General features: G+C 38.8%; 1 pseudogene; it reads right to left on the bottom strand.

The window, feature by feature from the left end:
* Window positions 1-5,296: 5,296 nt before the first annotated feature.
* The window catches only part of LOC125030488, a 16,218-nt pseudogene continuing 2,336 nt past the window's right edge, over window positions 5,297-19,178 (bottom strand).

Here is a 19,178-nt window from a genome sequence, read left to right as displayed (position 1 = left end):
CCAGAGGCAACAATACAGCCTCCAAAAGCATTAACAGCAGATGCGAGTCCCCAACGGTTTCGAGAATGGAAGCGCAAATGGTCCGATTATGCTGTGATGGTGGATCTCCTCAACCTTCCGTTATCAAAGCAGCATATACAGCTACGCATGTGCCTTACCTCTGAGATGCGACGGGTGCTGGAGCACAAGTTGGACGTGCCCGCAGACCCAACATGCTCAGTGGACGATGTCTTGACAAAGCTCGAAAACGCACATCAAAAATGCAAGTAATGAGGCACTGCGACGGAAGGCCTTCTCCGAGTGCAAGCAAGCAGACGGCGAGAGCTTCGATGACTTTTGGATACGGCTGAAAATCTTGTCGCAGGAGATAGACCTTTGCAAGGCACAGGACCAAGCATGCTGTGAGCAGTGGAAGAAACACGGCATTCTAATGGGTATACGAGATGAGGAACTTACCCAGAAGCTCATTGAAATGGACCGTTCAGCGACGTAGCAGGATGTTTTGGAGAAATGCAGGTCTCATGAATCGTCAAAGACTGCATCATCTGCTTTGAAGGACACAGTTTCTTCACGTGCTGTTTCTCAATATAAAAGAGAGAAAAAGGCTGCCCTGAAGCAGAAGTCCAAGATGAGGCCTGGCTCACCTCTGCCGAATAAGGCCTGCAACTGCTGTGGTCGTCAACATGAGAAAGGTTTGTGCAGGGCCACCACTTCCACATGTCGTGCTTGTGGTAAGTAAGGCCATTGGGCTACTGCTTCAAAGTGTCCTGCCAGTAATGCCAGATGCAAGGTATGCAACCGGCAGGGACACTATGATAAATGCTGCCCAAAGAAACGGAAGGCTAAGACAAAGGAAGAGGACACCAATCATGAATTGAAGGTAGTAAGTTCAGTATCCCCTTCAGTGTCATTTGCCAAGAGTGTCACCTCTACTGCACGACCGAAACCTCAGCCTTCCCCTAAAGTCCGCGTGTCAATTCGGCACAATGATTTATCAGGTAGTCTTGCCATCATCCCTGATACTGGTGCAGACACAACTGTCATTGGACTCCAGCATCTTAGTAGTCTCGGCCTCTCAAAGGAAGACTTAGCACCACCGGCAGAGACAGTATACTACAATGCGGACGGGTCCCAGATGCCACCAGCGGCTGGATCTTTTCGTGGAATCATCACCTATGGCAACCGTTCGACTACATGTTGGATTGATGTTCAGCCTTCGCTTACAACCCCGCTGCTCTCTTGGACTGATTGCAAGGAATTGGGGATTGTTCCGGACTATTTCCCGAGGCAGATATCGGATGTGCACATTGCCAATTGAGTCCATGGGCTGGGCAATACATCAATGTCGAACCCTCCTCAGTTGCTGACTTTACCGTTAAACCAGCTGAAGTCACCTGAAGAAGCACAGAAGTACTTCCTGCATCAGTATGCAGATGTGTTGGTGAAGAAGGACGACATGCAGTCTGGACCACTCAAGACGATGGTAGGCTCTCCTATGAGAATTCATCTGCGGGAGAATGCCACGCCCTTCGCGATCCACACCCCCAGAATGATTCCTTTGGCTTTTCAGGAACCAACAAGAAAGGAGCTTGAGTCATTAGTGACCCAAGGCATCTTAAAGCCAGTGGAGGATGAACCATCAGAATGGTGTCATCCAATGGTTGTTGTTCCAAAAGCAAATGGTGGTGTTCGTATTACCCCTGATCTATCAAAGCTCAACAGGCAAGTCTCTCGCCCTGCCCACCCTTCTCCGACGCCATTTACAGCCATCAGAAGTATCAGTCCGCAGTCAAAGTTCTTCACAACTGTGGATGCTCTTTGTGGTTATTGGCAACTACCCCTGCATGAGGATGATCAACACCTGACGACATTTATCACTCCTTATGGACGTTTCAGATACTGTCGTGGTCCCATGGGTTTTGCAGCAACAGGAGACGCCTTTTGTCTCCGAGGTGACAGGGCACTTCAGGGAGTAACAAACTGCATTAAGGTTGTGGACGACATTCTCCTACATGATGAGGGCTACCTCTCACACCTTCAACGTGTAAACGAAGTCCTGTCAAGGTGTCGACAGCACGGGATAACGCTTAATGCAGAGTTCATTGTGGCTGCATCTGAAGCCAGCTTCTGTGGGTACAAACTATCACATAATGGTATTGAAGCAGACCCAGAGAAGGTAAAAGCCATTGTAGAGTTTCCTACCCCTGCAAATCTGACTGATCTTCGGTCATTTATGGGCTTGGTAAATCAACTGGCAGAGTTTACGCCTAAGATTTCGACTGCTGCAGCCCCACTCCGCCCATTGATGAGCCCAAAGAGAGCTTTTACTTGGACAGCAGACCACACCAAAGCTTTTAATGACACTAAACAAGCTTTGTCAGGGCCCCCCATACTTGCGACATTTGATCCAACCCTTCCCACCATTCTGCAGACCGACGCCTCCAGACTCTACGGCCTTGGCTATGTGTTGTTGCAGGACCATGGTGCTGGAAGATACAAGATGGTGCAATGTGGTTCCTGTTTCTTGACAGATACAGAAACGCGGTATGCGACTGTCGAATTGGAAATGCAAGCTGTCGTTTGGGCCATCAGTAAGTGCATGTTCTATCTTCGTGGACTTCAGCACTACAGTGTGGTGACGGATCACCGTCTATTGGTCCCTATTTTAAACCATTATTCCCTGGATGCAATTGAAAACCCTCGCCTCCAGCGCATGAAGGACAAGATTGCGCCTTACATTTTTACCGCAATGTGGCGTGCAGGTAAGGAGTTGTGCATCCCTGATGCCCTTTCCCGGTCACCTGTGAGTCGCCCAACGGTGGAGGATGGTGCCTTCAATGCGGAAATGGACACTTCCATCAAGATTGTAGCTCTGCAGGCTGTTCAGTCTACTAAAGCATCAGAAGCCATAGACGAACAAGAGGATCTCTTCATGGAAGAATTGCATACAGCTGCCTCTAAGGATGCTTCTTATGAGGAGCTGCTTCATCATGTGAAGTCAGGGTTCCCCAAGGACCACTATAACATACCAAGTGCCCTCCGTCCGTACTGGAAGATTCGCAATGAGTTGTACAACGATGGTGACTTGGTGGCTGTATGGACCTAGAGTGGTTGTCCCTGTTTCTTCACGCCGTAGCACCCTAGCTCGCCTGCATGAAAGCCACTGTGGCGTGGAAGCAACAAAGCGTCGTGCACAGCAGACAGTCTTTTGGCCAGGCATTAATGCAGACATTGTAAACACTGTTCGTGCCTGTGAGCCATGCCAGCGCCTACAGCCTATTCAGCAACAAGAGCCACTGATGTTGGATGACAAACCCACAAGACCATTTATGTCTGTGTCGACTTTTTTAGCGTTGCTGGAAAACACTTCTTGGTGTATGCTGACCGACTCTGCGGATGGCCTGTTGTCATCCCATGTGGAACTAATGCAACAAGTGCTTCGACGATCAGATTCTTCCGGCATATGTTCCGTGATCTGGGTGTGCCAGTTCGCCTGCGCACTGATGGCGGACCTCAGTTCTCCAGCTGGGAATTTGCAACCTTTCTTCAGCGATGGGGAGTACGTCATGCTATGTCAAGCCCCCATTACCTACAGTCCAATGGGCATGCAGAGGCTGCTGTGAAGAAAGTCAAGTACCTGATCATGAAGACAGCACCCAACGGAAATATTGACAGTGAGGAGTTTGACAGAGGATTACTGGAATTACGTAACACCCTAAACTTCACTGGTCGATCTCCTGCTCAGATTCTGTTTGGCATGCCCCTTCGCTCCTGTGTGCCTGCCCACTCTAGTGCCTTCATGAAGGAGTGGCAGACCAAGGCTGCGGACTGCGACCGTCGTGCCGCAGTACGGGCCAGGGACGTGAAGACCAGCTTTGACAAGCGTGCCCACTCCCTTTCCAAGTTCGTGATTGGGGTGCAGGTGCGAATCCAGGATCCCACATCCAAGCGTTGGGATAAGGTCGGCACTGTCATGGGTATTGGCAAATCTCGTGATTATCACATCAGGCTGCCAAGTGGCCGTATACTGTGGCGCAATCGACGTTTCTTGCGCCCTACACAGCTCAAGATTGGAAACTCGACAGATTTGGAAGACGACGCACCAGGATCTTCCGCCCCATCTGTGCCTGTTGAACCTCGACGTTCGGAGCGTCTCAAGTTGAAGTCCGTTCAAGACTCCCGCTAGTGAACGTAATGGGGGGAGGGAGATGTGGGTTGTGTAATGAAGTGAGTTATGACAATGATGTGAGTTGTGAGTGCCACGTTGTGATGCCAGTGCATACGGATTGTGATGCCATGATTATCGTACGCAGTTAGTGATAATTATGTGATTATATATTATACACTGTCTTTTGTGTGATATGTTATACCATGTTAAATATAGAAGAATATGATTAGTTTATATTGATGTGTAGCATATCACCTATATGAAAGAGTGAGAATCTCTGTATGTTATAGTGTACAACATTTTAGTTTGTCTCTGTAGTCACACGTCTGGCAGTAGACAGTCGCAGACGGAGCCTGGCGTATGGGGCAGAGGAACAGGAAGAGTTCCATATTTATTTTGTCAGAGCTGATCTCCAATGAACCTACTTTAGTTTTCATCGGTGTTTTCTTCACCCTCAAGCATCATGGAGAAACACCAAGCAAACGTAGAAGACGAACAGTAGGGACCTGTCCAACTTATCTAGATGTACAGTAATGGATAGATTATATCTATAACTATCTCTTTCTCTCTCTCTCTCTCTCTCTCTCTCTATATATATATATATATATATATATACATATACACATGCATATATGAATATATATATATATATGCTCTTTAATTTATTGAGTATAAGACTCAAGAAAACCTAAAGCTCTCTTGAGCTAATTCACAAGGGATTAGGGACAGATGAGCTTGTTACCATCTATTGTCATATGGTAACAATGAATAACCCAGGATCGACTTTATTGTTTCAGCAAAGACGCAGGACCTAGGTTGCATAATCAGCTACTAGGGACAAAAACCAAAGTGACATATAAAACAGAAAAAGAAAAATATATAGAGAAAATATAAAGAGAGAGAGAGATAGGGAGAAGGAAAGAGAGGAATCCATGCACCACCACTGAATATTATTCATTATTAATTAATAGTCCTACAGGTGCTGACACTTAGTCCAATGTCATAAATGCAAAGATTTTTTTATGTTTATGTGTATGTGAGTGTGTCTATTTCTTGGCGTCTTGTTAGCGTTTGCTTACATTGAACTACTCCCGAAATAGCAGTAACAGGTAAATGAAACACATGATGGCTAATCAAAACTACTGTATTGGAAGAATATGTGCATCGTTTCCATATTCGATATAGTTTAGTATTCCCCGTTCAAAGATAATATAAGTAAGTGTTGATATAAGTAATGAGCATATTCAAAAGTACATGTGGTTGTTTAGGCGACTTTACCACTCTGCATGTGTTCGTATATACTTGCCTATGCATCACACCTTTTCTCTAATAACATCCGTAAGATCAAACAACTCATACCAAAACACAAATTTAGTAACCAAGCTTACCTATCCATTTCCCTTGACTATTCTTTTGAAATATTTTCAGTACTTCGTTTCAACATTTCCACTGATTTTTTTCGGCACAACATCTCGGCAAGCGCCTTTATCAGTGTAAGATTATTTACTGAGAAACCTTTTGCTAAAAGACAGACAGACAAGCAAGTAAAATTATGGTTGATGTAGATATAGCCACAGAGGGTGCACTGTTGGCCTCTTCTTTGGGAGCCTCACTCTTCGTTGCCTCTTCCTCTGGCTTTAGGTCTGTTTCTGAAAAAAGGAATTTCTATAACAAATCTCAAGAGAAGAAAAACAATGAATTGATTGTTACTTATTGATAGTAAAGATATTTGACATAGTGTCTTCACGATCACGATCTTTCGTGTATCTATAGTATTCATAAATGAAAATACAATTTTTTATTCGAAATTTATGATAAAAATTTAATTTCTTCATCAAAAGTCCGCTTCATAGCGGCCAAACCGCAACCTACCTACCTAGACCTTGCTTAGTATCGGGCACGTATGCCTCTGCCTCGTGGCTGACGTCACACTCCTCGTCCAGCAACTTGATGGCCAAAAAGTCTGGGTATTCATAGGTTCGGGGATACTGAAAGAAGGGATTGTTATTGGGATGAACATTGCTAGAATTTGGAATATATGTGTGTGTATATATATATATATATATATATATATATATATATATACATATATATATATATATATATATATATATATATATATATATATATATATATATATATATATATATATATATATTGTGTGTGTGTGTCTGTCTGAAGTCAAGCAGGACCTAAACGAGACCTTCGAGGACGCGTGGACGTCGAGGACGAATGGATTACAACGAAGACCAAGAAGAGGATGAGGATGACAAAGACGAGTAGCTACGAGGGTGGATCGAGGATAGTAAACGTGAGGAAGAGATGTTCGTCTTACGTAATTTGGCGTTTCTCTACGATACTTGAGGGTGAGGAAAACACCGATGAAAACTAAAGTAGGTTCATAGATCAGCTCTGACTAAAATAAAATGGACCTCTTCATGTCCCTCTGCCCCACATGCCAGGCTCCGACAGAGTGTCGCTGCTAGATGTGTGACTAGACAGACAAAATAGAATATTGTACTCTATAGATCGTACAGAGAATCTCACTCTTTCATATAGGTGATATGCTACACAGCAATAAAAACTAAACATAATCTTCTATATTTCACATGGTGTAACATATCACAGAAGAGGCAGTGTGTATAATATAATCACTAAATTATTGCAATATATGTACGATAATACTGGCATCACAACCCGTATGTAATGGCATCGTAAAATGGCACTCACAACTCACTTCATTATCACAATTCACACGAGATAGCCAGTCAGTTGAGACCAGGCAAGATGAGTTCCCCCATGAGGCAAATCAAATCGCGCCGATTGGCCGTGCTATATGGCGTGCACATAAGCATGATTTGTCTAAGCCATTAGCTCAAGATCAAGCCTGCAGACCAGATGACCACATGGGCTCCATTTATTTACCATGTTCTATGGCGGTTTAGAACCATCTGCATGTCGGGAGCCTAGATGACGGTTATAACTAACCCGACTTGAACAGCAGTTCGCCTCTAGAAGTCACCAAGTCAAGGGGAACAATATATACCTATGTGTGTGTGTGTGTGTGTGTGTGTGTGTGTGTGTGTGTGTGTGTGTGTGTGTGTGTGTGTGTGTGTGTGTGTGTGTGTGTGCGTGCGTGCGTGTGCGTGCATTTTTCCACCAAAGAGAAAGAGAACGATAACAGTAGTGAGTGCATATAAATATACCTCCCTCCCTCCCTCCCTCCCTCATTCTCTCTCCTTTCCTACCCTCCTACCCCCTGCCTCCCTTTCCATTACTCCTTCCCCTCTTCTCTCTTCCTCTTCTCCCACCTTTCTCCTCCCCAGTCTATTCTTCCACTTCTCAAAAGTAACACGTGAAAAGAAATGAAAAAATAAAAAAAACTTACTCCTTCAAGAAGGTGATGGCTTTCGTCCGTGCAAAGGATGTCGTGTTTCCCGAAAAGGACCCGTTCCTGTAGGGCGTCTAAGGCCTGCTCGTCCTGCCAGGTCTTCGGGTCGTGGATCAAGTCGTACATGGACACGTTGTACAACTCTGCAAGATTTTAATACGTAAATGCTGTGGAATGTAGTTATATACTTATCTATATTCATATCACGTATGTGTGTGTGTGTGTGTGTGTGTGTGTGTGTGTGTGTGTGTGTGTGTGTGTGTGTGTGTGTGTGTGTGTGTGTGTGTGTGTGTGTGTGTGTGTGTGTGTGTGTGTGTGTGTGTGTGTGTGTGTACCCGTACTGACTGAATTGAACAAAAATACCAATCCAAATAATTTCGTCATGGAAAACGACAGTACATTCATATAACAAATATATATATTTTTTTTCTTTATACCTTTCGGAGCCTTTGCCACAATGTCCTTGTACATCTTCGTGAAATCAATACTAATTGCCTTCTGCTTCCCATCCCACTCTGCTTTCTTCTTCATCTCCTCGACCAGCTTCTTTTCTTTCTCTTCGTCATGTGTGTATCGACTTGAGGGAGCCAGAGAAACATGGTACAGATTATAATAGGAAGAGAGAGAGAAGTAGAATTGGAAAGAGGAAGGAGGATAAAAGAAAGCAAATACGAGAAGCGATGGTTATGAATGACAAATGAAAAAGAAAAACAAAAAAAATCAAATAAATATCGCTAATTTGGCATTACAATCTGCCTAATATAGAGGACGAATACCATACTATAGTAACGTACATATAATATAAATGGATCTTTTTAAGCTAGAATATATCATATTAACAAATATAATAAAATATAATAACGTTAAACAGACAATAAACTCACGCATTGCGGTAAACCGAGTTCCTGAAACAAAAACAATACTTGTGAAATGCAGACCTCTTGAAAAATATACAACACGTTTCTAAAACCTCTTATATTTTTCCACAGTCTCTCCTTCTCTGTCTACACCTCCTCGCATTTAATTACCCTAAACTACAGCAATCCCTAGAAATTATAATGAACTAGTTTTTATTTACCCTTAACTACAGTTACCCCCCCCCCCCCTTCCTCATACCTTCCATCGCCATACACTTCCTCGATACCAAAGCTCTTGTAGATGGTGGTGATTTCAGGAGTGGAGACGCAGCGGCTGACTTTCGACCGAGGGTAGTAGACGAGGAAGGCAAGACACATCTCCTCTTGTGTGCTGTCTCCTCCCTGTGCGGAAAAAAACAGGTATTTGACTTGTTTTCATTAACATGACTGCGTCTTATTTCGGAATTATTAAGAGTATCCTTCTTTATATAAGGAGATAAGATTATGATACTGCTAATGATAACGAGTATGGTGGCAGTGTGGATGATAATAATCATAGCAGGGAGATTAACAATTATGAAAACGATAACTAAAAGTAATAAAACAAAATAAGGAAACATTTACAGTGACTAAAGGAAGAAATAACACTAATTTCTGAATCTTTCTCACATGAAAATTATTTACGCATAATTAAGATTCATCATCATAGTTCTTAACATCATATTGCCATATTAAGGTAAAAATATGGAACTTGATGTAAGCTCTCCTGCTGAACAAACCCGAAATAAAATAACCACATTTCCGCTGTACTGATGCCCTTGGGAAGCAATGAAGCGAAAAAGCATATTCGTGTGTTCTTGGTCTCCCTTTCGTGGTTTTGTTTACCACAGTATAGTCGTCTTTGTATTGAATGAATTAATGAATGGATAAATGAATAGATGATTAAATAAGTAACTAAAGAAATGAATAAATAAACTAGCCGTCTATATAAAAATTAAAGAGGGAATAGATGTATAAATAGATAAGATAGTCGTCTTTATAAAAATGAATGAACAAATAGGCAGACAGACAGATAGACTGACAGAAGTTCACATAGGCATAAAGAACGATAAATAGATAGACATAGAGATAGATAAATAAATAGTTAATTTAAATATAATCAATAAAAGAATGCTCAAAGCCTCACGAAGGTCGGCGCTTTCTTGCCCCTGGAATCGTAGCCGCACTCGGTGATGAAGGAATCTCCGGGCAAGATGGTCATTTCTTCAGACAGGACTCTCGCTTGCTGGTAATTGAAGTCGTAGTTCATGTCTGGACGAGAGGGAATACAGGTAAACGTTTTTTTGTTATTGTTATGTGTAGTTTGACAGAAACAGGCCAAAACAAAGACACAAAAAATAGGTGAATAAATAATCAAACACATACGAAAGACAAAAAAACAAAACTTTTGAACTTAATCACACCCCTTTCCCCTTCCACCCCATAAATGCACTTGCCTTAGAACACAACAGGAAGCTCTCGACCATTCCTGATCTGCCTGACTGTGATGTCGTTGCCCAGGAGGTGAGTGTGCAGCAGGCCCTGGAACACGTGAATCCCCGCCGCTGGAACACTCTAAAATAGATAAAGGAAGAAAGAATAATAATAATAATGAAAATAACTGTAATTATAATGAATTTGTTTTGCTAATAAGTTGGTAATAAAAATGGAAAAAGTATTAGTTAATAATTAAAACGGAGAGAGTATCTTATAACGTTTGCGCATCTCATTATTTAACTGTTACTAATTACTCAATATATTTCACTGATTACAATTTGAAGAGCTTAACTACTTGACTACTTAATGAATTACAAGTTGTTTGGTTTTGTTGTATGTACATTATTTTGTTCCTATTATTTTATTTAGTTTCTTTATATTAGTTTTTCTTTTTATATATGATTATTGATATTTATATAATTTCTAGGGAGGCGGGGGGGGGGGGAGGGTTATGTAAAATTCTAATTTTCGTTGGTTATATATATCATTAAACACTTGCTCTTTTTTCAAGTCATTTTAATATATAGTGACATAAAGTGATCTATAAAGTAGGAAACCTAGCACCGCCAAAAAGTTAAAGTTACTTTTAGTGGAAATCAAATGTGGCATCACAACTTTAGATTAAAAATGATTTTAATTACTACGAACTTATGGGTCATTTAGCAGATTTCATGCTGGGTTAATTAATTTAGAAGTACCTCTCATAACCCGTATTGGCGATAACCTCTTACTTGTAATTATTGGGTAAAAATATCTTACAGCCTTCATATAGGTATACATGTTAATGCCGGTGAGGATGCTGGTGATGATGTTCGTGACGATGAGGTTGGTGATGATGATGGTAATGTTGATGTTGGTAGTGATGTTGGTCATGGCGATGGTGATCATGATGTTGATAGTAAGATGGTAATGAGATGGTAGGGGTAACGATGACTTGTTCTCGTCTAAAGTGTCAATGCAATAATAACTGTAATGATGAAAATAGAGCCAGGAATAAAAAAATAATAATATTTCCTCCTCAGAATTCTACTCGTCATAACCAGGTACTCCAAACACCGCCCTTCACCTTAAAATTAATTACCTGAGTTATACCTCCGCCGTCACAGGGGCTGACGCTCTTCCACTCCCTCCCCGGTGGGATGATGTGCGTGGATTCGACGACGTGACCCAGGATGAGGAACCCGGTTTCATTTTTCCTGAGGTTCTCCGTCAGGAAGAGGCGGACGCCGGAGTTGTCCACGATGCCTGCAGGGAGCCAGAGGGTTGTGTGTCTTGCTTTCAAAAGCACACATACACATACTCGGACAAACGCGACACGCGCGCGCACGTATGCACTCTTTCTCTCCCTCTCTTTCTTTCTTTTATGTGTGTGTTTGCGTGTGTCTATATACCTGTCTATCTACCTACGAAAAAGAAAACACGCAGACGTACCTGGGCACACACGCGCGCGCACACAAACAGACATACGCAAAATATATGTATATATATATATATATGTTTATTGATATATATATATATATATATATATATATATATATATATATCCAACTATCGCCTTAGTCATCAAAAAATTCCACGTCAGTGTAACAAATTTTGTTTTTTTATTTATTAGTTTATATATTATTTATATATTATAAAGGAAATTCCAGAAACGAACTCACCTTGGCGGAAGTTGGGATTATCGTAATGGATCTCTATCATGAAGTAAGTTGCTCCCCCGTGTTCTTCCAGCATAGGAAACCCTACGTGGTCTGGCAGGATTTGGCCTGTGGGTGGAGGGCATGCAATTATAATACTATTCCTAATATATATAATACTAGTGATAGTGATAATATTAATCATTATACCAATAATAACAGTGTCGCGGAGATGTCATCTCACAACAAGAAAAATATGATGGTTGTTTCGAGAAAAGCCGCCTGTTTCGTCACGGAGTGGCTTTCTTGGAGCAAAGTGTTACATCACAGCAGTCATCACTATCATCATCCAGAAATCTCCTCCTCCACTCGTTTGAACTAAAACTAACTTTAAGTGATATCGGCGGCTGCTCTGAGTACTAAACAATAATCAATAGCTTCATTTTTAGGCGTCATAAACTTTTTATTTGTTTTATTTATTGATGTATTTATTTTGATTTACTTATCTGTTTCTTAGAAATAACAAAGTTTGTCGGGGAAGAGAACATGGCTGACTCCTGCCTACGTACATAAATACGTTGGTGTTTTTACTAAATACCTACAATCAGTGACATCACTAAAATGCAAAATAGAGATTTTAAAATAAATTTGCATTAGGCAATACAAAACCAAATCCTTTCTGTGACTCTATCATGGAGTCATGAATATTAATCATACATAGTATCTATATACAAATAAACAAAGAAATGTGATTTGGGGGCAGACAATTATAAATCGTGAGCATGATATAATTTCATGTCTACCATAGATAATAATAATAATAATAATAATAGTCTCAACGGGAGTGACCTGCACTTGGAACCAGCAAAAGGCGGCAAGCCAGCAAGCCAGCTATGGAGGTGAGACAACCTGTATTGACTTAGTGTGACCTGAAAGGTATGAAGGTTTGGGAACTACCAACAATGATAAAGACCTAGCCAACTACATGATACCACGCCAAAACAAAGAAAATAAGCAAAGCGAATCGTCATCCTGTGACTGCAGACCAACCAACAAACCTAAAGATCATATCGGCCAAAAGGTTCATATTAAAACTGTCCAAGATCAGAACATTATATTTTATACTAAATGGGTGTAATGAATGTCAATTGTTTAGGTTTGTGCGAAGTCATATGACACAATGCTAATGATATTGTGAAGCACCAGAAGAGAGTCCTCTTTTCAGGTCTCTTCTGTCGTTTTGGCTCAAGAACAATTGCAGTCAAGATCAAAGTTAGTCCTGTAAATGTAAAGATCTTAGTAGCATATATTCCTACTGTGGATGCTGAAGACCAACAAAACTATAGATTCTACCACTCTCGGTGAACTATTCTCATTATGTAAAGCAAACGAAATCATGACTGTCATGGGCGAGCTAAACTTGGTTCAGAGAGACAGGGGAACGGAATGAGCTTGGCAATAGACTTATAGAGTGGTGCAAGGAGAAAAATCTGGTCATTAATGTACATGTATAGGTACTGGTGATAGAGCCAGACATTAAATCGACTGTTATGATCAGTCCAAGATACCAGAATGCATTAAAAAACCCTAAAGCATACTCAGGTGAAGACGCTAATTCAGACCTGTGATAATATTATGATTGAGCTTCAACAAGTTGAAGAAAACTAAGATTACCTCAAAATTTGAACTCTTTGCATTGCAAACCAACCAAGAGGAAAGTTATATCCTTCCCTCTGTTAGGAGCAAACCCACTGCATTTTGTCCAAGAGGTGAAGTACTTCTGTCTATTTTTTTACTCAAGGCTTACATGGGTGCCTTACCTCAAACAGTTAAAGGTGAAAGCTACAAAAGCGCTTAGATCCTAAGGGTATTTTCACACTTATTGGGGTGCAGACCACACAATGCTTCTGTGGCTTCTCTGAGCACTTATTAATAGCAAACTTGACTAATTACGCATAATATTTATGCAATTAATTTAAACATTATAGCATAATATTTATGCTTTATTTTTATATATAATAATAATAATGAATTGTTTTTATTTCCAAGACATTTATTGGTAGAATGTTTATGTTTTAAATATTTTAACATCTCAATCTAACAAAGAGTTTGCCGCTAATGACCCTAGGGCCTTAGGAAAAAAGGTATTGATCTCATCTGGCACATCCTAACGATATTTATGAAACAGACAATTGAGTATTCAATAACCCACAATAGGTCCAGGAACAAGAATGCTCACATCTCACAATTTGTTTAATGTAGCATATTCTTAAACCTCTGCTGAAAACCATCCTGCAGAGGATCAGAATCCAACTACCAGAGACCCAGTTTGGGTTAATCGAGGATAGAGGTAAGAGAATGCTTGCCGAGAGAGCCATCCAACACCAGACAAACATCTACCTGGTTTTCATTGACCATCAAAAATATTTTCATATGTTCTGGCACTAAAACAAAAATGCCAAAATCCTCCCAAATATCTGGATAGATGACAAACATATAAGACTAATCAATCTAACAAGGTGAACTTAGTGGAATCTGCCTATCCAATGGAACAACTAATTGGTTTCCCATTAAGCAAGGTGTCCAACAAGATTGTGTGATGTCACCTGACATCTTTAATTAGTACTTTAAAGTTATCCTGTGGGAGCTTAGAAGGAAACATCAGTGGTGACAAGATCAACACCCGTCGTTATGTAGATGGTACAGTTCTCATGGCCATATCCGCAAATAACCCCCATAAGCTTTTAAATGCTGTTGTGGAATACCTTGGCTTCCATGTCAACAGCAAGAAAAGAAAATGCATGGTAATTTCGAAGTTAGAGGTCCCACCAACATGTCCACTGTAACAAGAAGTAGAAATCCAGCAGATCTCATCCTTTAATTATTTAGCTTATCACCTCAGATCCTCATTGATGAATTTTCCAAACTCAAGAACATTTTACAGACACCAAGCTCTTAATGCAAATAATAATCAGAATTGTTAAAACCTTTGCCTGGTTAACGTTCCTCTATCGACATTAACGACAGAAACTGAGGCTGCAGGATGCTGCGTATCCCTTACACCGACTTAGTGTCCAGTGAGGAGATCCACAGAAGAGTCGGACAGGAATGCAAGCTTTTGGAATTGATCCGTGTATTACAAAAAATCCTTAGACATGCAATCATTAAAGGCACACTAAAAGACCTTAGCCTAAGCAGTAAACTTGAAGATAAGCGAGCTCCAGGTAGACCGAAACAAGACTGCTACCACTGCACCACCACATCACACAGCACTGGAGAGTATGTTTTTAATTTTTGAAGTTATGATTTTTCTAGAAAACAATCAAACTAAAACACACATGCAAAATCATCTAGCAGATCTCGCTCGACTTACCATCGCTCCCCACTGCCCAGGCTATAATGGGGCTCCTACAGTTGGCCCAAGACAAAGGCATGTTGGGCGTGTAGCACTGCTGCCCCTCGACCTTGAGCCACTTCTCATAGTGCTTCTCGCTTTCAGTCAAGTGGCACTCGTACAGAATTATGTGGTGGACATGTTCTATGTTTTCAATGATGGGCACATACTAAAAATGATCATAAATAGCGATAATGAGGAGTTAGATGAAAATAGTGATAGTGTCAATGTAGTAATAATATAATAATAATAATAATAACAATAATAATAGTAAGTAAAACGGTGTGTTTTAAAATATGTTTTATACTTCACATTTTACATAGCACGACGTTATTAATTCGTGATAAAATCTCAGATTCGTGAAAAATATTGACTAGAATAGTAATAAACTGTATTAATAAGGGATCTCAGAATAGTACGAAATTGAATGCTTGCATTATATATATTGTTTTATTACAGTTCTAGAAGTTTCCTTAGAGAACTGTACTTCGCTTGCCCCGATGATATGTGTCTTGCGCTCGAGAGGAGGTGCCTTGAACATCTGGCACCAGTATACAGTGTCTACTTCACCTGACACGCTTAACTATGAGAGCGATAAGGGGTAAAGCTGTATTTTTAAGAGCTTTATGTATTCACTTAAAAAAAATATCTGTTATCTCTCTCTCTCGCTCTCTCTCTCTCTCCCAACATTACATCACTTAACTTCCACAAACCACACACGAATTTATCTTTATAAACTACCACAAAATACCTACGTTATTCATGCGAACTTCCCAGGTGAAGACGTTATCGCCGAAGGTCGGGAGATCGAATTGGGGCTCCTGCAGGAAGATGCTCTTGGTCCCGCGGTGGTCGTGCTTCGTCATCGCGTACGCGGTCACGGGGTCGTCGTAAGAGTAAGCCCAAATCACTCGCATGGTGTCGCTCTGGAAAAAAAAGGGCGTCGTCATGTGTTTGTCTGGTTGCAGTACTTGTATAAAATTCTTGGCGTTATCTGTCCCATATAGTTTATGTTTCTTATGCTTTTGACTATAGCTTTCTTTCTAAATCATTCTTATATAACAGATACTTTTTATAATCTATTATAAAGATCATATCATAGTGTATTCTCTTCATTACCCTTTTTTTCATTTGAGTTTATCATTCAATCCTTTACAATATTCCTTTCCTGGAATTAAATACCGCTATACACAGTCCATTCTTTACAATCCCTTCAAATAACAATCTTTCGTAATTCAATACGACAAATGAAGAAACGGGTATGAATGAGAATGGAAATGTTCACGATACAACAAATGTATTAGACCGGTTTTGATTACATCCTTGTCAGAAATATATGAAATGCGTGTATTTCTGACGAAGATGTAATCGGATACATCTCGTGTATTCTGAAGATATCCATTCCCGGTACCTTTTCTACATTTTTTTTCTGCCATTACAATCATCTGTAAGCACTAACTGTTATTTGGAAATCGTGTTTCTTATCGCACGTGTTCCAGGACCTCGCGAACCTTAGCACGGTGTGTGTCTCGTTCTCGTAGCCTCCGAGAATCTCCACGTCTTGCGAATCGTCTATAACAGGAATCATCACACCGGTGGCGTAACGGTCCTGTAGGAGAGATTAAGTCACTCTCAGGGAAAGCCGCTACACGGTACAGCACATGAATCTCTACACCATGCACATCAGCACATTAGCAAAAACATAAACCTATTATGCAAAATTTCCTTATTACTTGATTTGCTGACTGAACAGCAGGCCACATTGCCAATACGTACGGGGCTTTATTCTTATATTGAGGAAAGTTTATCAGAGGTAATTTGTGTATATGGAATTAGTAATATATAAAGAGCTATTGCGAAGGACTCTAGTCTCCTCTAATCTTTCTTTTTCTCTTTCTAACACAAGTATACATTCAGATATGAGTATATAGATGTATAAAATATTGTTATTGTATTAATAATATAGTGTGGGGGGGTGGTTGTTGTGGTTTGTATAAATAAATAATTAAAAAAATTTAATTTAATGTTATAAGAAAAAAGAAAAAGAAAAAGGAATTTGTTGCCCTTTATTTAAAATTTTATTATATAATTGGTTTTTTGGGGGAAAAGGGATTTATTGATAATATTGGGGGATATATGTATGCATTATAATTTTTATAAATGGGGAAAGAATGGCCCCCTTATTATATTATTTAAAAATTAGGGGAATTGTTTTAAAATTTTAAAATGGAAAATTTTCATAATTTTTTGGTATAATTTGTAAAAATTTGTATAAAAGTAAAACCCAATATTAAAAATAATAATTTTATATATAATTTTTTTATATATTTGTTTTGTGGGGTGTGGTTTTTGATTCTTCCCCGGTTTTATTTTTATTTAAAAAAATTTTTTCCCCCACTCCCCCCCACCCCCACACCAACCCAAAAAAACACACCAACCCACCCCCCCCAACCAACACACCCCCCCCCAAACCACCACACATTAATTAAAAAAATTATTTATATTATTTTTTATTTTTATTTTTGTGTGGTGGGTGTTGTGTGGGGGTTTGTGGATTTTTTTCGTTATTTTTAAATATGTAAAATAACAAAAAATATTTTATATATATATAATTTTTATATAATATTATTATATTATTTATATATTTATATATTATATATATTATATATTATTTATTTATATATATTATTTATTTATTTTTTAAAATAAAGTAATTTTTTATTTTATATATTTATTTATATATTATATTTTTATATATTTTTATATTTTTTATTTTTAAAAATATATATTTATAAAATATTATATATATATAAAAAATATATATATAAAAATTTTAAAAAATAAAAAAATTTTTTAATTTTAAAATTTTTAAAAATATTTTTAAAAATATAAAATATAAATTTTTAATTTATAAAAATTTATATATTTTATTTTTAAATATTTTATTTATATATTATTGTAATTTATAATTTTTAAAATTAGTATTTATTTGTTTATATATAAATATATATGTTTTATTTTTTATATTATATATTTATATAATTTTTTATTATTGTAAAATATATTAAAATTTTTATAATTTTATATATTATTATATTTTATTTTATATGTTGTTTTTGTTATATATTATATATATGTATTTTTATATATAAAATTTTTTATTTTTTTTTTATTTTTTGTTTTTGTGTATATATATATTTTATAAATATATTTATTTTTATTTTATTTAGGGGTGTGTGTTTTTTTTTTTTTTTGGGGTGTGTGTGTGTGTGTGTGTGTTTTGGTGTGTGTGTGTGTTTTGTGGGGGTGTGTGTGTGTGTGGTGTGTTGTGTGCGATCTATCTTTATATTTATAAAAATGACACACCCCTCACACACACACCCCACCCCCCAACCCCACACACACACCAAAAAACACACAAAAAAACAAAAAAAAAAAACATATATATATTTTTTATATATATATATATTTTTTTATATATATATTTTTGGTGTGTGTGTGTTGTGTGTGGGTGTTTACAGAGACAGATAGTTTGTTGATGATATAAAGAAGGTAGATATTTCTTTTGTACATGTTGGTTTTTGTATTTTTTATGTTGTATTTTGTATGCATATATGTTATATTATAAATTTTATAATGTTTATGTATTATGTTATTTTATATAATATTTATTAATTTCCAACATTTTGGGTTTAAAAAGACCGGCCCCCCGGGGCCAAGCCGGGGGTCCCCCTTTGGTTTCCCCCTACCAAAAGGGGGCCCCAAGCCCGGGGGGAGGGGCCCCCCGGGCCCCCTTTAGCCCTCCGGGCAGGTTTTTACCCAAGCCCCGACCTTTTGGGTTAAGGCCTTTCCCCCCATTTCTGGAAAAGGGGGAAAAGGGGTTTTTTGGGTTTTTTTGGGGGACGTTTGTTGGTTTTTATTGGGTTGTGCAAAATAACTTTTTCCCTTTTTCCTTTAGGTTTTTCCGTTGGTTGGAAATGGGCCCCCAAAATTTAAACCCCATGAAATTTCCGGTTGAAGGATTTTTTTTTAAAATAAAAAAGGATTTTAAGGGAACGAAATTAAAAAATTTCACTACCATATAGTAAAACTGGCAGTATCAGGGCCTTGAAAACACGTAGCTTGGTCCTTTTTGCACAGGTACCGGCATCTCCAAATACTCTTGTCGAGAGATTTCATGACTCCTGCTGCTAGG

Source organism: Penaeus chinensis, chromosome 11 (assembly GCF_019202785.1).
Source record: "Penaeus chinensis breed Huanghai No. 1 chromosome 11, ASM1920278v2, whole genome shotgun sequence".
NCBI lineage: Eukaryota > Metazoa > Arthropoda > Malacostraca > Decapoda > Penaeidae > Penaeus > Penaeus chinensis.
The sequence above is the reverse complement of the archived record's forward strand: the minus strand, read 5'-3'. Positions and strand labels throughout refer to the sequence as shown.